Consider the following 24620-nt stretch of genomic DNA (forward strand, 5'->3'; position numbering starts at 1 on the left):
ACACACACACACACACACACACACACACACGCGCACGCAGGCAGGCAGGCAGGCAGGCACGCAGCTCCGGTCTGTTAATAACTGGGGGTCTGGATCAGTGAGACCAGCAGGCAACGACACACAGTCACGGGGACTCACAGGACCGCGGCGTCTTCGACCCAGAAGCACGGAGACTCAGCCGGTTCCCCTCCGTGGAAAAAAATGTCTTCCCAGTGCCCGGTAGGGTATATATCCGTTCCGCTGAGATATTTCAGTGTCGTCCCCGTCCTGGTTGTGTGCCTGAGCTTTCGGCCTCAACACAGCAGCTCTTTCTTCCTGCCAAGCAGCCAGCGACCAATCACAGCGCCGCATTCAGGGACGGAGGTTGGGAGGAACAGGACTGGATCCCGGAGGAGAGGACTGGATTCTGGACCGGACTGGAGTCAAGGACTTCAGATCAGAGTGTGTGTGTGTGTGTGTGTGTGTGTGTGTGTGTGTGTGTGTGTGTGTGTTAGGCAAGTTACTAACAAACCTAGATATATTACATGTCACCAGTTACTTTCATTTAAAAATAATAAGCTTCAATACAATCAGAGCTGTTACAGGAAGCAGGAGAGGGATTTCTGGGTAATAGAGTTCTGGCTGCTAATGTGTATGCTCTCACGAGCAGAAATATTTTACTAATCCCTTAAAGGTTACCACAATACGTATATGTACAAATACAACATATGTACATTTGTATAGTGTACACACAGGAAGAAGAAATAGAACATTCATGTGCATTGATGTGTTTCAAGTTGAACAATCAACTTGTGAAATGCACTTCCTTTTTTTAATACTCATTCATACTTCAACAACACAGACAGTAATATTTTAGAGTAACTCGTTACTTCTTAAGTGACAGAAACTCGTGATATCTATCATACTATGGAATCAACTTGGCCAACAACGGCCAGTTCAAACTATCCGATTGAACCATAATGGATGTGTGTTGAGGTTTGAATCACTGTGACACACTCGCCTCACCATGGCTACGATTAGTTACAACTCTTTGATCGCATCTTGGATTTGAACTTTACCTCAGTTTGACACACTTCCAACATTAATAATAATTTCTGGAGGATTCAACACAGTGTGCGCGAGTGTCTCCTCTGCATCTGAGCCGTGTGGTGACAACCTCAGAGTCCCAGCACTGGGATCAGTGGTAGCCAGCTAAAGCCGCGGTGTCTGCCTTCAAAGCCCCCAGCAGGGAGCTCGTCTCTGAGCTGCACCGCTGGCTGGCAGGAGCTCAGGACTCTCTAACCCTGGAAATCCTCACAGAGATCTATCCTGGCTTTATTCTGCTCAGCTGTACTCCACTCGGGTCGTGTGCTCCTCTCATAGAGGGAAATATCATCCCATGCTAACGCCGAAAGAAACCTTAAAGGTCTGTGTTGGAAGAGCAGCTAATCATATTTATTTTGCAGAAATCTGCAACCATTCATTCATTCATTACCTACGAAACTGCGGGGGAGATGAAGTACGAGGGAAGTCTGTAATTATTCATCTCACAGTAAATCAACACTAAATTATTGATTTTGACTGTTATAGTGCATGAATTCACTAAATGGCGTACAGTCACAAAGCCATTGTTTAACCTTTGGAAAAACCAAAGGGAGGAGAACCAAAGGCACCCTCCCTTTGGAATGTTAAGATGCTTTTACTTGGACAAACCGGTGGTATCAGAGCTTCCACACAGTTGTGTTGCTGCTCCATGTCTCACACACACTGAACATCTGTGGGATGTGTCGCCTCGGCAGAGTTTTCACCTGCGACATGGGTTCTGTTTGTACTGCCAGCAGCTTCACGTTCTGTAGAGGTTTTTGATCAGGTTTGAATCAGGACGTTCTCCGGCTGTTGACATGCACGTATGCACTGCATGGATCTTCTACTGGATTTAAAGGAGCTATGTGAATGTGTAACCAACAAAAAGACCCCCATGGATGTGTCTTTAGAGGGAGTTCAATAAGTACACTGCCAACCAAAAGTGTGGCCACACCCTCTCATTTCAGATTTCGTCTTTATTTTCATGACTTTTTACATCGTAGGTTCTCACTGAAGGCATCAAAACTCTGAATGAACACACATGAAATCATGTCGTGAGCAACAAGTGTGAAATAACTCCATCATGTTTTAGGTTCTAGATTCTTCTAAACAGCCTCCCTCTCACTCCTGCTCTGCTCACTCTTGGCGTTCTCTCCATGAGCTTCACGAGGTTGTCACCTGAAACGGTTCTCCAGCTATGAGAAGGTGTGTCCAAACTTTTGTCTGGCGGTGCATGTGCAGCCTGAACTGTAGCTACAGTAAGTGGTGAGCTGTCTTTGTCCGAGCAGATTTTAGAGCTGATCAGGAGTCGCTACGCCACCACCGGCTAACTGAATCACAAACTCTGCAGCAGGTCCAGTGCTGGGTTGCTGGTGGAGGCTACGTGTTCTCTGTGTGGTGTTCTGTCTTCATGGGCTGAAACGAATCATCACCGAGGTGCCACGTCAGAGCCTGAGTGTTGGAGCGCGTCCTGCAGAGAGGCTCGCCGAAACTGATCTGAAACACTCCTGTTATGACCTGGTTTGTCCTCTGTACACACACACACACACACACACACACAAACAGACACGCATGCACGACACACAGGTCTGCACACGAAACCGCCACTCACTACAACCTCAATGATGTTTTTTTTAAAGTATTTAAATACCCCAGCAGTACCGAAAGTATGAAAATACTGTAAGACAATATTAATCTATGACAACATCTTGCAGTCCTGCAATAAAGTATTTCGGAAAAACTGTCAAGAAAAACCCTGAAACATTCAAATCCTGGTAAAAGTAAAAATCAGCAATGCTGCTGGACAGGAATAATGAAAATCTTCCATTTATCATAAAAAATCAATCAATTAAGTTTGATTCATGAAGCCAGAATCTCTTAAACGCAGTGTTGTCGTCAGTTGGACCTTTCCCCTCTGATCCAAGAGACCTCCTTAGTTCTGAGTCACTGGTGGGGAGTTGCAGGCTTGTAGAACTCTGCGTGGGTGTGACCCTCTACAGAGTCCTGATGCCACAAATCACAACTTGCGTTGCGGCGGCGGCGGCTTTACAAGCTGTAAAAGCATGATCCTCCATAGGGAAAGAGAGGAAGAAACTTCATGGGGAGCCAGGCAGGAGGGCTCCTCCCCCCAGGAAGGTCAGACATGCGATAGATGCTGCAGGTACAGAGAAACTCAACAGAACCCCAGGATGTACGACAATTAAAGACAAAAACACAAGAGGACATGTTTACCCTCTGACTTCCTCTGCTGCTTCTGATATGAAATATGAAGAGATGGCCCGTCTGCAGGCCAGTGAAGAGCCAGCGAGCGCGGCAGGAACAGCCTGACTTTGCTTCACGTCATGGTAGCAAATGTGCCCCCCCACTCACTCCTATGGCCTTGGGTTTATTTTGAAAGTATATATGTATATACTTTTTAGTGTTGAAATTCTACAGTTTATTAATTACAATAAATAATTCTGTAAAGCAAAATTAATTTAGAATGAAAAACAAAAACAACACAGGGGAGTGCAGATCATAATGAACTCTGACTTTCAGGCGAGTGATAGACTTGCTTTTAAGGAGGTGGTCATGCGGGTCACAGCTGCTTGGCGCGTCCTGCGTCTGTCTGGGTCGCTGGTCACACGCACTCAGAAATGTACGCAAGCTGCAATACCCACGTAAACTGTAGGGGGCAGTGTAGGAGAGTGTCCACAGTTAGCCGCACCTTATGAAGCGTCATTGCTGCTGCGCAACAACAAATATGCTTGTCAGAATAGCTGATGTGAACAAAGTGCCATTTCTGATGCCGATATGAGAACAAAGTTTCAAAAAATAAATTCCTCCAGTTTTAGTTGACTTCTTGGCGGAAAGCCAGAGACCAGTGCAAAAACCTGTTAGTAGCGCCGATGCTTTAGTGCCCCAGTTAAGTGAAGAAATAAAACCGTCAAGCGGCACATTACTGGGAAACTGAAGTTAGTGCACCCTCACTGGAGAGTGCAGCGACGCCTCAGCACCAGCAGCAGAAGTCGTCTGCGGCCACAGCTGATGTCATCCGTGAATCCTGCTGAAGCAAACAGAAACATCGGCCATCTTCAGGTGGAAAACCAGCTGCATTCTGAGAAACTGAAGACGTCCAGATACAAGGACGAAGCTCCTGAACAACTGAACCTCGTTGCCTTCAGCTCCGTGGGGGTCCTCCACCTGTCCTCAGCACATTAAACACCAGCTGGCCCGGACATAAGAGGCGGTCCGCGGTCTTCTTCCCGCCTCGCTCACGCCTCTTCATCAGCTACTTGACCTTGTCTGATGACAGTGTAGCGCACGTAGCTGAGGTTGACTCTTCCACCTGAAGCCCCACCCACTATGTAGTCTCTGTATACTTCATGCAGCATCACACAAGTACTCTGAGCAGAGCAAAAATGAAAAATGAAGACTGGTTTTATCCACAGCCCCCCCCCCCCCACACACACACACACACAGAGGCCTGTGGAACGGAGCAGCAGCAGAACCCTCAGCCGCTGCCTTGAGCCCAAAAGTCAGAGGGGTTTTGAACTGGTTTTCATTTCCATGCGTGATCTGTAGCGCCACCAGCAGGCCAAAGATTCCATCTCCCTTCGACTTATCAATTATTTGGGTTTCTTGAATGATCTTAGTGTTCACACATTCACGGTCCATAAAGTGTAATGAGTCTTTTCATCTCGCGCATCATCAGCTTACGACCAAGTATGTGACCAAACAGCCGTGGTCGGTGTGTTTTTGTTAGTAATGTGCAGTCGTATGCAGAGTTACAAACCAAAGAGAAATATCACTGGTGCGCCCCCACAGAGCCGCTAACAGGGCTATAAATCTTGCTGTAATGTTATTTTATTTACTTTATTGTTGAGTAGTAAAAGACATTTGGTTTAGCTGTGGTTGATGAGGCACTTAGTGTTTGCTGGCCCCTCAGAGGCCTGTGGTCCTGTGTAGCTTCTGGAGCAGATAGCTTTATCATGTCATATTCATTCAGGGCTGCTGTGAGTGAGCCGTGCTTGGAGCACTCCTGCCAGAGACAGAGACACTCCCTCTGATCCTCTCAGGTCAGCAGGGACCGATGTGCCAACGATATAGTACACTTGAGTCTCAGAGTGAAGCCACCCCTCCACAGTGCTCAGCATGCACCGACTTTAATCCATTTTGCAAGACAAGCCTGCTGAAGAGGTGTGGATTCAGTAAGTGGCCTATAAGATCTCCAAGCCGCCAGAGAGCTGGAGAGGCAGAGGAAGGCTCTGTGTCAGTCACTCAGCTTGTGACAGACCAGCGTCTCTGAGGCGAACGTCTGCAGGAAACGCCTGAACAGCAGCAAAGCAACCAACCTTAAAACTGTCAGTGACAGCGACAGACAGGGTTGACCCCGCTATGATGAAAGACCATCGCCGCTGAAATGATCGGCAAGACAGCGGAGACGCACACCAGTCTGCTGTACACGGAAGACGTGACTTAGAATTTGCTTCCGTCTGGGTCTACTACCACATTTTGACGTTTGTGCTTTCAATCCTGGACTACACAAAGACTTGATCTGCATATTAAACACCAGAAGAACATAAATTACTGCTTGATATGATGCATGGTTTCTTTGACGCTGCAACATCAGACAACATACAGACAACGTCTCCAGCTGATGGGTGTAGGTTATCATGGAGAGGATGACATGATGGTCAAATTTGTCTTTACAGTATTAAAATGCTTGGATAACCAAAGGAAGTTCCACGTTAATTATGACTGTGGGAACTGTGAGTGTGTGTGTGTGTGTGGGCTGGGGGGGGGGGGGGGTGGAGGTCTTAAAGGACACACTGGTCCTCCTGCTTCAGGGTTTGTGCATTTGCATTTAAATGAAGGGATGTTTTTCTGCACAAATTAGAAAGTTTTTAACATCATATTAATACAATAATTTAATCTGGCACTGATTTGTACCAAATTTAAACTCTCTGGCAGCGCACACAGACCAAATTAAAAGGGCCAAGTTTACGGTCTGCCAAGAAGCATGTCGGGAATAATAGAGGAAGACAAGGATGGGCACAGAATTCTGGTATTTTTGAACCCAGACCCTATATTTCTGTTTTTGGGTGGAGGTGATCGATAGGGACCAAAATTATTTGGCTCATTATCAATGTCTGAGTGTTTGTTTTTGCCTCTGACATGCTCAGGTTGTTAGATGCAGCTGACAGCACAATAGAAAAGCTCCTTTGCTTGGTTTTAGTTGGAATTGTTGTTGTTGAGGTGGTCACTTGTGTGGATACCAGGCAGGATGCTTGACATGCACGGGGTGGTACACTGCCAACAATACAGGCTGTCACAAGGCTAATACGCTCATGCTAGCAAGCCTCTGTGGCATCTGCATCCAGGGTGGAAAGTGAAGGTGGCACAAAGAGTGCAGGGCACATTACATCATCAACACTGCATAGTAGCTTAACATGAATTATCAAAGATAGTTCTATTTCCCCCCTCAGCCCAGCCCCCCCCCCCCCCCCCATCAGCACAAGCAGGTGCAGCATAAATACTTACAGAGCTCATAGTTGAGAGTAATACAATTCATTTTTTCATGCAATTCCTCCTGAATTCAGATACTATTTCAAATATTTTCTCCTCCCTGTGAGCTCACATAGCCCTACACTTGTGACTACTTGAGAAGCGTTTCATTGTCTATAAGAGCCGGCTGATCAGACTCCAAAAGAGCACAACAATGAATCTGGTGATATTCCTCACTGTCTCTGATTGTTGCTTCAGCGATGTTTGTGGGCTGCTTCACATGAAGGCCGGTGATGATCAGGTGAGCGAGGAACAGAGGGGGAGGTCTGGCATGACAGATATAACAGCACGCCTGTAGAACCACGGGCAGAAACTAGTAGTGAGGGTGTTGTCATGACAACGCTAAATGCACCATCATCTTAGCTCTTGTTAGTTGGTTACAACGCACAAAGATAATAGTGTGTTTAAAGTGATTAGGGTTATTGGCATTGAATGTAATGTAGAAGAAATTCAAACGCATCTCTGTTTTGCTACTGAGAAAAATATCCCTGGGTTGGGTGGGGGGGGGGGGGCTCCCTCTGGGTGTAATTACAAGTAGCACTTGCCCACACACACACACACACACACACACACACACACACACACACACACACACACACACTCTCTCTCCCATGTCTCTCATATGATAGCGAATCAAACAGCCAAACTTCTCACTGTAAGCAAAGACGATTGTGTGTGTGTGTGTGTGTGTGTGTGTGTGTGTGTGTGTGTGTGTGTGTGTGTGCGCGCGCGCGCGTATTATGGATGCTGGTTTCTCTTCATGATTACCCTCCCACAACAACAGAGGATAATTATGCCTTGACCTACTGTTAGCTTAGCTTAGCTTCGTCCCCTGATCTCAGCGTCTGGGCGAGGAGAAGACGAACCTGCTTGAGAATGATGACAACAACAACAACAATAATAGTAACACAATAATAAATTGGTAGAATGTCGCGTGTTTGCTGTGGTGCAAAATGTTGAGCAAATAAATCAATTGGTCTTAATGAGATCTCATGGGACGTAAACTAATGTACAATTCTTTTTTGGGGGGGGGTCCTCGCAGCTTGTGTTTTTTGCTGACCCTTTTAAATATTCAAAGCAAGCCCATCAAGGAAATTCTCAGTTAACATTAGCATTTCAAATGCACATTACGCAGTTACATTTAGAGAGAGCTGAGAGAGCCCAGCAGTGCTCATCAAACGTGAACCAGCTCATCACTGCCATGGAGTGATTTCAGACAGTATAGACTGCATGGGTAAGCATAGCAAGCCCTCCACAGGCCCCTGGGTCTCAAAGATTGATGGGCATATTAACCAGAATTAGTCAGTTATTAACTGGGGATCTGCAGCCCTTCCAGGAGCCAAAGAATCAGCAGGTTCACTCCACAGATTTTCAGATTTAAAAAAAAAAAATTACGATTAAACCACTGACATAACGGCAGATGAGACTGATATTCAGTGTGTGAATCATAGAAGCATACCGGGCAATTTGTTTAACACACAATTAGCCGCACAAACTGGAGCTTAATTTGAAATAAAATTTTACTGTCTCACAAATGATAGTTACTGCTACAAGTAGGCTTGTGCCTGTTGGCGATCGGATTGTTAATATTGATCGAAGTCGGCACTTATAAACACCCCTGTCTATTCCAGGGTCAATTATCCCAGGAGTGAATGCAGATTAAACCTGTTAGCTGGCCAGTGGGATTAACTGCACCGCCTCAGACGCTTGACGAAGGGTAACATGCTAAGTGTCTTCCCACAGGCTGTGGAAAATGCAGCCATCAAGCATCTTTTAAAAGGAAATTATCTAAATATCTCACAAATCAATAAAAATCAAAACTAACTGAAAAGGCTGTTTGTAAAACCTTGTCTTGTCAAGTGGATCTCCATACAAGTTAGCATTTGATTGACAGAAAATCATTTTTGGTACAATGTCAGATTAGTTAAAATCCTACAGACGGCTTAAGGCACAGGTGAGCTAGGTGGTCGCCTAGGGCGCCACTTTTTCTAGGGGGCGCTGGGGAAAGAAATTCCCAGTGGGCGCCCGACCTATTTTTTTCAGAGGTAACAATGAACAAACGAAGAAAAAAAGAGCGAAAGCAAGCAAACAAGCAAGAAATACACTTTGCACCGCCCCTGTACCTGCCCCTGTACCCTGCCCCTGTACCTGCACCCTGCCCCTGTAACCTGTCCCTGCCCCTGTACCCTGCCCCTGTACCTGCACCCTACCCCTGTAACCTGTCCCTGCCCCTGTACCCTGCACCTGTACTCTGCCCCTGTACCCTGTCCCTGCACCTGTCCCTGCACCTGTACCTGCAACTGTCCCTGCACCTGTACCCTGTACCTGCACCTGTACCTGTACCTGCAACTGTCCCTGCACCTGTACCCTGTCCCTGCACCTGTACCCTGTACCCTGCCCCTGCACTGTGCGCTGAGAGTTGGGGATGGGTCGCTGTTTGGTGCTCATTCTTGACAGCCCAGGTTCATGTTTTGGTCAAGATAGGCAAATATTTACATTTTACCTGCATTTCACAAAACTGAAAAGGTCCAAGGCTTCAGGTGCGCAAGGGAGGAAACGAATGAAAGGAGGAGGAGAAGAAAGTCCGATATAGAAGTGTTGTCTTATGTTATCTTTAAATGCCGTTCTGTGTGCAACATTGTTAGATGTTTCATTTTTAGCAGCTAGCTAGCTAAGTAGCAATAACTGAATAAAGCTAATGCTACATAATAATGCTACGATAGCAGTTGGACTCAGATAACGTTCCAGATTGAAAGGTGTGAGGCTGAAGGGCAAGCCAGTGGCTCGCTACCTGGACAACTGCTCCTTCCTGTGCTCAAGTTTCACAGACAAGAATCAGTGCTAATGGCTGACACGAACGCACACAGACAACAACAACAGATTTCTGCACTCACTGGCCGGCACCAGAGATGTGAGCCCCACTGGGCATCGTAGCTCATTGTTGTAAGCGAGACTGATATTGAAGCATTTCAATAAATCAGCTCTACACTGGATTACTGGGTTGCAAATTAGCAGCAGTCAGGCTCAAGAGAAAATGATGCAGTGAGGCAGAAAAGTTTCATTATGACTGAGTTCTGTGAGATTTTAAGAGTGACACCTGCCCAGCAGCATGTGTGGAGCTGTTTGGTTGTTACTCAGAGTTATGTTGTTATCTCAGTGGTGCAAGCTTTTGGTTCAGAAATACACATTCATAACTTAAGTAGAACTAATTTTGAACTTAGTTCAAACTTAGTCTGAACTAAGTTTGAACTTCCACACAGCCGGTGCAGCAGGATGCAGGAGTTGTTTGTTCTACTCTGCAGCTTCATGTTGGTGCTTGTATTAGGCTCATATCTACTCTCTCACTGTCCAGATGCACTCAGGAAACATCTGTAGAAGCCGCCAGCTGCTGGAGAAGAAACATCTGGTCTCCATCTGCACCACCCTCTGAAGCAGTCAGCTCAGATGCGTGGTCTCTGGGTAAGTTCATTGATAGCACTGCTATGTCATCATTATTATTGTTGTTGTTGTTGTCTTTGAATGTTACAATTACACCTTGTTACTAATTAAATGTAGTTTTTAATTAAAGTAAGTGTATTTGTACTGTGCTTCTGTATAGGCAGTACCACAGTATGGATGTTCTGTCTGGATGTATTCAGCTGCAGCTCCATCATCATCCAGCGCTCCAGCTCCCTTCACTGAGCTCCAGCCTGCAGCCTTACAGGATGAGCTAATTCTGCTGAACGTAGCACCTTATCAATACATGTTGTTGAAGCAAAAATATCTGCTGTCACTGGGAGTACTTTGTTGATAATGTTGATGTGTTAATAATGATGTTTCCAAAAGGGCAGGTAGTTGTTAATATTCAATAATTTACTCATTCTTTGATATGTTCCCTTGTTTGTTACAGTCATTCTAATATATAAAAATAAACCTTTTGTCTTGAAACCATTGTGGTCCCTGATGTTTGCTGGGGGGTCACCAAAATGGCCAGGGCCGGCGCTGCTACAGAGACAGCAAAGAAAAGAGAAGCTGTTGTTCCCCAAGGCACCGTTCTGGGGCCTCTTCTATTCAACATGCTCAGATTTGCTGAGCGTGTGGGACACAACAAAATATGGTATCATAACTATGCAGATGGCACAGAAAGTTCCATAACCATGTCAGCAGGTCATGTAATTGAGTGCATTAAACAAATGAACAAGGTTTTTTTTTTCTGTAACTGAACAAAAACAGAATTTGTCTTTGGTGGCAAGGAATAAGAATCAATAGTTAACGCTCGTTTATAAAGTTACGTTAAAATTACAAACCAAACCAAAATTCTTGGCATCTTACTTCATTTCAGCAGCCACATTAAGACAGTCACCAGGTCAGCCTTCGATCCTCTGATGCCTAATGGAGTACGCACACTTCCATCGGGAAGAAACACCATGAAAATGTCTGAGGTATCCTTTTAAAATCCTCCGTCATGATTTTCCTATCAACATTCTGCAAAGATCTGCTCCTTTCTGATCCCTCTCACCTCACCTGCCTAGCCTAAACACCCGGTACTAGACACTGAGAGGCTGAGGAGGTCTTCTGGGGATGCGCATGCTGAAGGCCTATTTCAGTTTCCCCCTGGGCTGCTATGAGGACGATCTGTTGCCTTATTTGCTCAAGTAAGTACATGGATAAACCATCTCACCCCACACTCATGGGAGCAGCGCAGCACCGATGTTTGAAGCCATATACTGCGTCTGCTAGAGCTAGCGTTAATGTTAGCAGTGCAAGCTTAGCCGCTGGCTGAGCAGGGAGAGATGGTACACAGCAGCAGGGTGAGAGCTGATAGGGCTGCAGGACTGGAGGCTGCAGGACCGGTGGCTGCAGGACCGGAGGCTGCAGGACCGGAGGCTGCAGGACCACTGCCCTGAGGGATTTATCAACCATCAAAGGGCCTGTGTCATTTCTGCTTTTATCTTCAGTTGATTCTACAACTGCATCTTTGCTGGTCTCCCCCCAAAACAGCCTTTACTAGATTCCTTAAAATACTGCTGTTAGTTTATAAACCACTGAATGGTTTAAGGCCAAAATACATCTCTGGTCTCCTGCTACATTATGAGCCATTCAGGCGTCTCAGGTTTTCTCGGATAGATCTGCTCTCCCCAGAGTCAAAACTTACATTGAGAAGCAGCTTTCAGTTTTTATGCTCCACATACCTGGAACAAACTCCCAGAGAACTGCAGGTCTGCTGCAACTCGCGCGCCTCTAAAAATGAAGGACGAAGACCTTTCCTTTTGTTGCTGCATTTGTTTTTATTGAAGTACTGCACTGTAACCTTTTATTCTCCTCTTTTATGTTTGTACTTGATGTCTTGATGCCGTGAATGCACTTTGTGCTGCATTTCTGTCCATGCCATGCTTGTGTCTTGGTATCGGGAGAAGTCCCGTGATTTATAGAGTATGGCTATAGACTCTGATTCTCTATGCCCTTTCTAAAAGAGTTTATGATCTTATTAAATGCATTAAATGACACAAAAATGAAAACAACAAAAGTTGAGCTGAAGCTGCACGCTTAACCTTGAAAACAACAGCAAAGAAATTTGAGGAGTTGCTCGGTTGTCACAGAGATGAGTTCGCTGTCACCATGTGACCCAAAGGAAGAGTTCACCATCTCATGTGCTGCCACTGCTGAATGCCTCTTGAGTATTTACTGCTCAGTGGATGTGATCGAGCAAATAGAGCAAATACCCCCAATTCTCTCTTTTAAATGGAAAAACCAATATGGACATCACCTGAGCTCCCTCTGAGTCCGCCGTCTGGGCTGTTCTGACTTCTTAGCATTATTGCTAGGCTGTAAACAAACCTCTAGCTTCCGCTGAGCTTTCAAAAAGCTCAGAGAGCTTTCTCGATAATTGTTAATAGCCTGGGCAGATGGGACAAAGGTTGGGCTTCACATCAGGGACAATTTACTTGAATAGAAGAAGATGGAACTAAACAAAATGTCCCGCTTAAGTCTCCACATAAGAAGAAGAACTGCATCTCCTGTTATTCCAAAGATGGCTTATTTACATCCTGTGTCCAGGGCGGTTACCTGCTGGTAGCCACAAACTCACACGTTGACGGTCAGTAAATTCCTCCTCCCTCACAGCTGGTGCTGGTTAGACCACAGCCTCCTTACTTGCTCAGTCCAAGATGATTTTTCGGAACAATCATGGAAACCTAAACTATTTGGGACGATGTTCTTCGGTGCTGACTTTTCTCTGAAAATAAAATGTGGCTGAATATGTATGTGTTCTGTTGATACACCCCAGGGAAAGGTCGCACTCTCTTTTTATGTGAGATCCTTTGTGTTGTTTTTCAAGCATCATGGGTAGCAGCAAACTATGTATTAGAGTATTATAGTCGGGCAGCACCAGGGCAGTCACAGCCTCACATTTACTGCCCGCCATTAGAGACTTGGTAAAGTGCACTGACATTCACAGCCATTATCACATGACCTTCACGCCTCTTGACACTGTGTCCCATATAAATCTCTGGTGTATGGAAAGTTCCCGTTGTTGACAGGTGCATTACTGGGAGTTTCACTCAGGTGTTTAGCAGACTGAAACTGAAGTTCCTGTGTTTGGCTCGTCTGTCACCAGACACCTGGCTCACCTGTACAGTAGGTTCAAGCTCCAGGCGGCCACGAACTCTGAGCATTGATAAGATTCCCGTACATTTTTTCAGCTGCAGTCCAACACACCTGCCAACACCGATTCTGATACCAGCGCTCGATTTTCTAGAATATTACCGACCTTATCGTTGTTGTCTATAGTTACATCATGAGGTTGTAGCAAACAATACAGCACTTCTAATTAAAAAGAAAATAAAGCACAAATTCATTACATTTTCATGTAATCCAGAAGAAAAAGTCTGAGTTTTACACATGGATCAGTGATGCGTCCCGTTACAAGTTAGGGAACGGAAGCTGGATCAGGACGTGGATGAGCACCGTCATTCCGATATCTGATCCGTGACTTAGGTCAGCTGATCTATGAACTGCATCGACGTCTGCAACCTGTTCTGATATTTCCGACCCAAACTCTAATCTTCAGGAGCGTGGAATGAGACAGAAGTAACCACAGCACATTTGTTAGCTTTGGAGCAGAAGCGTCTGCGACAGACAGAAACATACAGAAGAAGAGGAAGAAGACAATTCAGTTCAACTCCTGAGTGTCGAGTAACGCGTGAGAAACTCAGCAGCGAGCAGGCGGAGCCGGAGGCATCCAAACCAACCCGGGATGACGAAGAACTCGTTCCTAAAAACGGCATTGCTCATGTCATGAGGAATTTCTTTGGACTTTAAAAAATCCGACACGGAACAGAAAAACATACTCTGCAAACTGTGTCGCGTGACAGTCATCGCTGGAGGTGGAGACGCGAGTAATTTCGTCTGCCACGTAAAGATAAAACCTGAGAGCAGCGTTAGGCAAACCAAAGGATGCGTGGCGCATCCACTGCTCCAAAAACGACAGCTAAAGCAGCTGAACACGTCCGTCTCCACAGGTTCCATTACTACATTCATGCCTGACAGCAACGATGCAATGAGCAAGCTGAGTGACGTGCTTCATGCTGCATGTCTTCTTGAATTTTTAGATCCCGTTTGCTGCAGGAGAGAATGTCGACTGAGTTTGTTGGACAGACAGCAAGAGACTGAAAGCTCTCAAAACTTCACTTCAAATGATATCACAACCACACGGGAGCAAACTAGAAGATACCACCAGAAAAGTATTGTTGGCTACACTTGATGCAGTTGTCAGCTACATGATGTGGCTGACATGTGGGTGGATTTTGGGATGTTGGATTTGGGCGCTGTGATTCGTTTTAATTTGTTGTCCTTGTGGGGAGAAGTGAATTATTGTCCACTCCAATGAAACAGAGACAGAACTGCTACCATCATAATAATATTCCAATGTCACCTTGCCTTGGCGAGCTATAAATATATGGTGGGTGGCTGCTATCCTCTGGACCGTTGACTGATAGTCAGGTAGCACACAAACATGCATTTGGTTTCATGGAAGATAATGGAAAGAGGCGCATAATGGAAATTACAGTGCAGCCCACTCACGCTTTCATCTGCATCGCTGCAGCATTAAAGCTTCAGTGGGTTCTTGTTTATTTATATTGAGTGGCGCATCAATCCAACCCTGTCCTCTAAAAATAATGTTCATATTCTAAACTGTGATGGAGTAGCACATGCCTTCTCCTGGGAATGGACTCCAGCCTGTGCGCGTCATCAATATAATAAGACAATATGCGTATATCAAGCACCTGTTCCAACTCGTCAGTGACATCATTCGAAGCTACGGCCGATGTGATCGCGTATGTTCTTCTTCCATAATGAGAACGAATCCCACGTGCAAATGCTAATCAACAATGTCCTCGTTTCAGTGGTGACTGACCTCCCTTCCTGTGTCTGCGGCTCCGAGGAGCAGCAACGCCTCTCACTGAGAGCCTGCGCCGCTCGGCAGCAGCAGCATCAATTAAATCACCACCTCTCAAATCATTCAATACCAGCTGGATGTGATAATCCTAATCTAGGCAGGGTTCGGTAATTGGTTTACTGTAGCAAGCTGCATTAGTTTGACCGAGCTGGTTGCTGTACCCTTGTACTGTGTAGGGGGACTAATAACCCGATGATGAATCCTTCCAGGACGATCGAGGTGGTTATTTAGATCTAAGGGTTATTTTGGGGTCTTTGTGCTGCTGACTGTGTTTACCCAGACCAGCGCACGCATCCTCCAGCAGCCACGGTCCACGGATGCCAAACACACGGCTGTCACACCTCCAGTACCGGGAAACGGAGGTCTAATGCTGTAACAGCTTAGCAACCTCAGGAGAGTTCTTCTATCTCTAAAACACTGACTCCTTCTCGCTTCAATGAGATTTCTCTCGAGTTGAAAGTTTGCAAACAGACTTTTAGGGCATTTTTTGTTGTTGTTTGCTGGAGCTGTTGTTAGCCGTCAGTCTCCGTTAGGGTCAAGCTAAATATACGTGAGCGGCTCTTTCTGCACTCTGGACTCTCAGAGAGGTGACGCAGAGGGAAAAACCTCCCTGTGAGCCAGAGACGCCTGTCAGTGCGGGCTAGGAAGACAAAAGGAGTTGTTGGGTCACTTTGACAACACGGTCCTCATTAAGGTGGACAAAGCTCTCACTTAAATAACACTTCCAGTGCATGACTAATACTGCACGGGATGAGGTGTTTTCACAGGGTTGATTTGGTACTTCTACCTAAATAAAGGAGCTGAGTTGTTCCCGACTGCTTTAATCACAATAATCACTTTATTTCATTTTATTTCTTCAACTAATTGCAGGCAAGCATGTTGTGCTCTCAGTGCAAGTGTTTATCAGATATAAGCGAGCCTCTCCTCACACGAGCAAGGAGACAAATGCAGCTTCAAACATCCGTCCGTCCGTCTGTCCATCCGTCCATCCATCATGGACAACCATTGGCTCTCCCAGCCACGCCTACGGTCAATTTAGAGTCTGGATTAACCTGGTCCCTCTTGATGTCTTTGGACATCAAGAGCGCTGCCCAGCTTAAACCATGATAATAATATAATAATAAGAAGAATTATTATTATAACCTTATCTTTGCACCTCTCAATAAACAGTTACAAAGTGCTTTACATCAAAGCAAAAACATATGAAAAGGAAGGATCAGTGACAGACAGCTCAGACTGAACCCTAAAATGCTTTTCAATAGAAGGAGATCTGTGGGCGGGACTTAAAAGACGACGCTGACGGCGACAGCCTGATGTCCCTGGCAGCTCATTTACACGGAGGAGGGAGGAGGGATGCCCGATAAGACGTGGACTGACCTCGGTCCGAAGGTTCCATGTTAAAAGTTGTTCTCACCAAGTGGTTTTTGAGTGGTTATGTAAATTCTGACAGATCTCTGCTGTTTGGGGAGGGAAGGGGGGGGGGCAGATGGAGGTCTGGTGTTTGGTTCTGAAGGTGAAGATAGGAGGTTGGCATCGGAGGAGCTGAGCTGGGGGAAGGAGCTTCTTAGTGGAGCAGGTTTCTAAAGGGGGGGGGGGGGGGGTCCGAGAAGGACTTTGAACTGGATCTGTTGTTGGACAGGGAGCCAGCAGAGGTTCTGGAGGACCGGGGTGACCTGGGTGAGCTAAGGAACGGTGATGTGTTGCTTTGTGCTTGCATGAGCTGGTGAACACGTGACCACGCCGGGTCCGTTTGTGATGTCAGCAGTCAGTTCACCAGGCGCTATGACGCGAGCAGCCTTGACCGGCGTGTTGCTGCAGGTGTGGCGCAGCTTGGCGCGTCTCTGTTGTCTGCAGCAGGTCAGTTTCCTTTCTGTCAAACGTCAGAATCTCCATAGAAACGGCTTGGTTCCTGTTGCGGGGCCTCTGGAGCCAGCGACGCTGTTGTAGCTGCTATGAAACTCCGCTACACACCGCCGCCCCCGCGCCCCCCCCCCCCTCCACACACACACACACACACACACACACACACACACACACACTCTTAGAACTGTGCTTCGGTCCCAGCTGCACCGTCAACCTCCTCCCTGACAGAGTGAGCACTTCTCTATTGCTTGAAAACGTTCGGCTCGTCTCCACGCGTGTTGGAGCGTCGGCCTCAAGTATTTACTTTCTCATCGCTTGCATTTCGAGCGCCGCTTCTAGTTCAGATCTTTTCCCAGCGCTAACGAGGCTGTTCATGTGGAGGCGGACGCGCGCTGATGCATATTCAATGTGCCTCTCTTATTCTCTTTATTAGTCCATGTTTACAGTTTGGTGCTAAAAAGAGACAAAAAATTGAAAATGAATGTTTCCTTGTCAGTGCAGAGCCGGTGGATCCAACGCCACTGCTGAGAGTCGTTCGCGTGATAGAAATGTGTTTTGCATGTCATCAAAATGCTGAAATAAAAATGTATCTTTGGGTTTGATTGCATTTTGCTGACACTGCGTTGTTTGAGAGGGGCGGGGTCAGGAGTCCTGCGACGTCAGAGGACTCTGACTTTAGATTCCTCGCTTTATTAGACGGAAGCGAAGGGCCCGCTGGTCAGCGTGCGAGGTGTCACGGCTCCTGAGTGATGATCCTGTAACCGCTGACACTGTTGCTGAATTATTCATGCAGGTGGAGATCCCCCCGTCCAGCGTGGTGGAGTAGAGGGAGGCTCGAACCAAACTTTCAAGATGAAAGCTGATTGCCACCAAGTTTCAAACGGAAACGTCTCTTTTCTCCTGGCGTTTCGCCTCGTTCTGACGGGATGTTTAAAGCTGGATCGTTGATGTCGAGCACCCCAGAGAGATGACGCTCCCTGCAACATGTTCCATCGACAGAGTTCCATTTGGGGTGCAGCATTCCCGTTAACATCCTGCCGTGTGATGAGACGCGGGGAGATCCACCTGTCTGGGCTCATTATCAATGTGCAGCCAGTGACAGTCGTGATGTCTGAGTGTTTTAAGAGTCCTAATTTAATTTGCACCAACCCTAACCGTCTTAAAGCTCCACTGAAAATCGATCCTTGAGCTGGACACACACACACACACACACGCGCGCGCACACACACACACACACACACACGAGTGTCTTAGGCTGTATCAGACGCGTGTTTCTGAATGCCCACTGTTTCACAGCTGAACTGCAGGCTGTCTTCTTAGATGAAACAAATACATTTCAGTTCCCTCGCTTCTAAATTACAGTCGCTGTGCTCTTTTCACCACGTCCGTCAAAATCAACATTTTCAAAGAGATGCTTTCTGTTTCACACTCATTTGTTTCCTTTTGTTTTCCCTCCATCCATCCCTCATTCTCCATGATGAGTTTTTTTCCCCCCATTCTTTCTTAGCAGGAATTGTTACATCGGTGCGGTAAATTTGTAGCAATCACATCAGAAGATGAAACGAGACGTGCTGGCGGCTGGAAACACACACACACAAAATGGAGATGATGATGAAGATGGGGTTGTAGCTCAGCGTCACCTCATTACTGTGATAGCATCCACATTATTCCAGTGTCACATCCACCTTGCTTCATCCGCCTTCTATTATCTCTCCATTTGTCAACACTGTAAGGTCAAGGTGAGGAAAACAGAGTGCAAGAGCAGATGGATTGTCTGTCATCACACTCCTCTCTCATGCGGTGGCATTCACATGAACCCCCAAAAGCAAACAAAACGTCTCTCCAGCCCCGATCTGCTCGCTGGTATTTTCCCCACGCAGCAACGTCGGTGCATAGTGATGCCATACAGCACACAAACAACGCCTCAGCACAAGCCCTGGCTTCAGAGTCAGGTCATGTACGCAGTCTTCACATGGGACCGCAGAGGATGTGATCAGACCGCGTACGCAACCCTGAGCAGTGATGATCCAGAATCCCAGGGGTCCCCCACTGAGAGCTCTTATCTTTGGTTCCCCGCAGCAGCTGCTTCAGGATCGCAGCATGGACTGCCAGGAGAGCTCGCGCTGCTCCCTGTAGCATCAGAAGCTGCCAGCATACATTCGTACTAACAAAGCAGTTCCAGGTAAACCTCATTAAAAACGGGGGATTTTTTTGCAGTTGCGAGAAGACAAAAAGTTGCATGTCTGTTTTGTTTTCTGCTGCGTCATGTTTGACCTGTGTTTCCGCTCCAGACAGAAGTGAAAGGTGTGAAAACGGCACCAGAGCGTCGCACCATCAGCTTGTATTCAACTGTTGGTCGGTGCGGTCGAAGCAGCACGGACGACAGCGATGGTGGAGCTTTTTTTAGCTACATGTGTATTGTTGACTGTGGAGCTCCGGGCCGCGTGGCTCAGAGCGGCCGTCAAGCAAACAAAGGGTTCGATCCCCTCTTCCCCCGGTGACCATGTCCAAGTGTCCTTGAGCAAGACACTGAACCCCTGATTGCTCCTGATGGCCCTGTGGTGGACTGGTGACCCGTCCAGGGTGAACCCCACCTCTCAAACAATGACAGCTGGGAAAGGCTCCACCCCCACCACCCTTAATGGATAAGCAGTTTAGAAAATGGAGGGATGGATGTGGAGCTCCAATCGCCATGTGGGTCCGGGATTCGAGGCCCCAGGAACCGACCACAAATGACCCCACTCAAGCAGATTTGTCCTTTCACCTGGCAGCAACGACTGATTAAACTCGCTCCTGTTTCAGACAAAAACAGGATGCAAGCGGCTGTTGGGAGAGCTGTTTTTTGGCAGTGGGAAAGAAGCGACTGTGTAACTGTACCTGGATCAGTCCTGATGGTTAAAAGTAGTTCAGCTGTCAATCAGAATGCAGTGACTGACAGACTGATTTGATTTCTGATCACTTGAGTCGAGGGATCTGATCTCACACGATGCATCTGAAGCTGCAAAGGTTCATTTCTACAGACTAAAGATGGAGCTGCTCCTCTCTTGTCCTCAACATTCAGTAAAATAATAAAGTTTCACATCCTGATGAACTCGAGCCGGCATGGTGGAGCAGTGGTCCTCACGGTGGCCCCCCAGCAAGAAGGTTGTGGGTGGAGCCCCGGCTGCAGCACGGGGTCTTTCTGTGTGAGTCTCCATGTTCTCCCTGTTCCTGCTGGGTTCTCTCTGGTACTCCAGCTTCCTCCACAGTCCAAAGACATCAAGAGGGACCAGGTTAATCCAGACTCTAAATTGACCGTAGGCGTGGCAGGGAGAGCCAATGGTTGTCTGTCTCTATGTGTTGGCCCTGCCATGGACTGGTGACCTGTCCAGGGGGAAGGCTGCTGGGATAGGCTCCACCCCCCGCCGCAACCCTTGATGGATAAATGGTATAGAAATGGATGGATCCCGATAAACGAACAGGGAGAAAACACAGATGGAGTCCACGTCTGTGCAGGTACATAAATCCTCAAATTCAATTTAATTTAGCCTCTTATTATCATTTATGGCTTTAAAAGACATTTCAGCCTCTCAACTTCTTTCTGTTCAATCAGAGGTGCAGGATTTCATATTAAAGGAGAACCTAAGCACGTGTGAGGAGGCGACACTTCCTCCCGTCTTCATCCCGTCATCTAAAGAGCGCAGACGCTGCGGATCGGGAGGTCAAACTCCAAACAGGAACGCTGAGCTGTGAGTCTCTGATAGAAACAGAAACATGTCTTCCTGCTTCTCCATTGACCCCCATCACAATGACCAGTAAAAAATACAAAGCTCGCTTAACTTGCAATCCAATACGTACATTTGTCCTTCCATTAAAGCCCATCTGTGAATTATAGTAGTATTGATCTGCATTACAGTTTTCATGTTCGCTCTCCCACGGCGGCAAATTGATGGAAAATGAACACAACCAAAAAAAGAGCTTTTGTTGTTCTCACACCTCCCATTCTCTCCTCTGTTCAGATGGGAAAACAAAAACTTATTGAAATGCATAGCCCCCCCCCCCGCGCACGCACACGCACGCACACACACACACACACAAACACACACTCCACCAGCTCTTTTATCTAAATCCTAGAATAAGAAGTACACAAATCTTAAGTAAAAAATACCAAGACAAAATAGTTCTCTGGAAAAGTAAAAAGGTTCTCTTCAAAATTGTACTAAAGTAAAAGTGGAGGAGTATTGAGTTTAGTAAAAGTACACACTCTACATGCTATTTGCGTATCCCGGTGCCTGGAAGCATCCTCTTGCAGTTTGAAAGTACATCATCTTCATCAGGTTCCGTCACATTTTAGATGCAAAATATTTCTCTTCAAATCACTGAGAAACTAAAATATTCAATGCAGTAAAAAGCACAATCCCCCACTTTGAAGGTAGCGGAGTAAAATTCCCCGAAAGTCAAAAGTAGATAACTTGAGACTGAACTCAAGAAGCGTAATTGAGCTAAAATACTGCCCAGCGGTTGGTGGCGAGGGTGTGATGTAAGCGAAGACCCCTCCCCTCCTCCACGAGACACATCAGCTCTCCACACAATCAGGGCTTTCACCCACCAGCAGGGAGCATCCAGAATGGAAATTAACTGGGGAGAGAGCATGTGTGTGTGTGTGTGTGTGTGTGAGAGTGACCTATAAGGTGTCTAGACACGATGAGGAAGCCCTTGTCAGTTCTCTTCAGAGCTTCTCCTCCTGTCTCCGAGTGTTTGCAGTGATGATTGAAGGCGTCTCCCCTACCTGGCAGCAGTCGAGGCGAACGGCATGAAAAGAGGACTTTCACGACTCGGCGTCCATACTAATGCAGCAGCCATCAGCCGGCGGGGAATTCTTAATCAAGCTGCAGGGCATCCTCCTCATCCCTGCAGAGGAGTTACAGCACAAACACTGAAGGTCGTCATATTCATGACAGCTGAAGTCCCAGAATCCCTCAGAGACAAACACCTCTGTAGAACAGCGTGCTCTAAATTCTTTTGGTACTTGGAACTTCTCTTACAAAGCAGATAACTCACTGATGTTGGTTGGAGAAAAAGCTCACAGTGTGCTGGTTTCTATCGAGTGGTTCCAGCTTTTTAAACATTAAGAGCTGGTCGTCCATCCGTGAGGGGTGGGAGATGGAAGCGTGGTGTCAGGGAGCTGGGAGGGAACAAACTCACCAACGCTCCCATCGTACAGCTCCCTCATAGGATGGTAACCTGCTGCGTGGCTTCGGTGAGAGAGGAAGCAAACTATTTATAGCTCACATTTCCAACAGAGTTATTAGAACAGAGATTCTGAAATAGAACAAAATTAAATCCATATGCAAGTTATTGCATGTTAAAGACGCATCGCGCAGTTGTTACAAAAAAGGTCTTCAGCTTGTTTCTGATAGCAAGCGGGGGTTGCATGGGTGTAGCATCTGGTCATCTATCAGGAGTCCACTGTTTCAACTGCAGCCTCATGAGTGAGCGCAGCCCAGGACTGGAGGGCTGCCAGGCAGCACACAGCTGTGCAGCAGCGCTCCCTCCTCTGCCCAGCTTCGCTCATCACACACAAAGACAACAAAACACCCAAAAAGTGCCCATCAAAGTCAGATTTGTGAAGGCGTGCCAGCGGCGCCGGTCCCGTCCAGCTCACAAAATATCATGTCTGGCTCCGTGTTGGCAGCGGCTGCCCACCAACACGCCACCAACAGACTTCTGCGACTGGTTGTGGCGTACACATCTTTTTTCATTGGTTTTTGGCGTTATTGACAACTACTTGTTCATCGGTTGAATGGCGGCTGCTGAAATGAGCCCAGCGTTCACTCTGTTTACCTCTCGCAATCCCACATCAGTTGGCATATCAGTAAAGTGATGCTCGAGCTGTGGAACCCTATCATATTCAGCCTCGTGTACGTCTTGCGTGGGATTTTGTATTCCACCGCCATCTTTTCCATCTCTGCTGCTTTTAAGTGGGATCTGGAGTCTCTGTGTTCTCTCATTTTCTGGCACAAAGAATTAAAGTCTTCAGAACAACTGCAGAGATTAAACACCCACTCCACTCTCCCTTGGTCCCCGTGAGCTAACTTTGCCACATTCTTTACCCACACAGACTTTAATTTTTGTTTCTACTAATGAGTCAGTTGTTTTGGGAGTAAATATACTTCATCTGACCCTTTGACACAGCAGCATGCAGTATGTGTGTCTACACACTGGGCAGAAAGGTACAATCACACAGAAGCAGAGCTCGGACCCCTCAGGACGGCTCTAAAGACCAGCTGAGCCTGATGGAAGCAACGTTACTGCCATGTTCCTCTTCTTTGCCTGCTTATCAAACTGTTGTGACTTGGAAGTCAGCATAAATGCGACGTTGCGCTCCCCCACCGGAACGTCCACGGAACAAATGTCAGGTAGAGTCTGAATGAGAGCATGAAGAAAGACGTAAAGCAGTGCTTGAAGTACCAGCTTTCTGCTAAAGAAGTCCGAAGGCGGGAGCCTCCTGGTGTGCAGACATAATGCTTTTTTTAGTTTGAAAAGAAAAGCGGTATTTTTCACAATTCCAGCAGGGAAACAGGAACTTCTCTTTCCCCGGCCACATCGGCCAGCTGCCCAGGTGTCATCCTTACGAGAATCCTGAGGCCCCTCGAGCAGCTCCTCGGGATGCAAAGGAGCAGCGGCTCCGCTCCCTCCGGGGTGCGTGAACTTCCCACTACACCCCAAAGGGAGACATCGGCGGCCCTGGGGAAACGCAATCTGGCTGCTGTATCCATGATCTTTCAGTCATGACCACATTGTTCTCCAGCAAAATAAATGAGTTCATGAAGCAGTGCACACAATCCCCTGTGTTTTCACTGTAATGGATGCATTTCTGCAGGAGTGTGCAGAGAGGCAACACATCTGAAGGTGGAAGTAATCCCGGTCATCCCTAATATCACGTTTCCTTGTTTATTTCATAGCTGTACACCACACGCTGAAATGACTTGAAAGGGAATGTGGATATTGTAATGACATGAGCCAGTGAGCTGAACATGTTGGTTTAAGCCTGTGGCTAAAGCTCTGTCCTGTTATCAAAGTGACTGGGGTGGATGCTGGCACAAGACGGAGCAAGTAGTGCCATGAGGAGATTAGTCTCTCTAAGACAAAGGGAGAACATTTATAGTAAGTGCTGAGCACTGAAATCCTTTATGACCCACCACCCACTTTTTCCAAACGTTATTAAGCCTGCATTCTGCCAGGCTGCTTTGTTGAATGCAGCACAATGCCAAAAGAAGACTTCTGGTGCCAGCTATCCTCTCGCTGGCTCTGCTGTGTCATGTTTAATCTCTGGCGGCTGAGTCTCCTCTCTGTGCTACCATTTACTTTCTCAGGATTGGCCTGCTCGTTAATGAACCGAGCTGCAGTCTGAAGTTGTGTCTCTCACTGGGGAGCTGTTTTGTCTGAGTGCACAGAGGACGAGGAGTCTCTGTTATCCATGTGCATGGATGCAATGACCTTTGCCCTCTGCAATAACCCGTCCTCTGACGAGCCGTGAGTGATGACATGGGACCAGCTCCAAACCTCTCTGCTGCATCAAGAGCACCGGCAGTTTGAACCTGACACGTGGGCCAGTTTCATCCATCTTATGTGTTTTACGTGGACGATTTTAGAATTTTATTTTGAATTATTTTAGTAAGATTAGAGTCTTTTTACTCTTTTTAGAGTACTTTTATTTTGAAGTTCCGTG

General features: G+C 46.8%; 1 protein-coding gene and 1 long non-coding RNA gene across 3 annotated transcripts in view; one reads left to right on the forward strand and one right to left on the reverse strand.

Annotated features, from left to right (window-relative positions):
• large1 (LARGE xylosyl- and glucuronyltransferase 1) overlaps positions 1 to 332 on the reverse strand; it is an 84667-nt gene extending 84335 nt beyond the window's left edge. Inside the window, exon 1 of the mRNA XM_086201247.1 lies at positions 139 to 332. The gene's annotated coding sequence lies outside the window, so the exon portion shown is untranslated. The remainder of the gene's footprint in view (positions 1 to 138) is intronic.
• Positions 58 to 10395, forward strand: LOC147262416 (uncharacterized). Of its 2 annotated transcripts, XR_015112373.1 has the most exons (6): positions 58 to 219; positions 327 to 441; positions 2156 to 2321; positions 2414 to 2583; positions 9962 to 10068; positions 10208 to 10395. It is a non-coding gene; the product is annotated as an uncharacterized LOC147262416 (long non-coding RNA). The 2 variants fall into 2 exon arrangements; XR_015112372.1 differs by having other exon boundaries at positions 327 to 2321.
• Positions 10396 to 24620: the final 14225 nt, after the last annotated feature.

The sequence above is a fragment of the Aulostomus chinensis genome, chromosome 4, assembly GCF_037954235.1.
Source record: "Aulostomus chinensis isolate RoL2024-O1b breed Wild chromosome 4, RoL_Achi_v1.0, whole genome shotgun sequence".
NCBI classification, from domain to species: domain Eukaryota; kingdom Metazoa; phylum Chordata; class Actinopteri; order Syngnathiformes; family Aulostomidae; genus Aulostomus; species Aulostomus chinensis.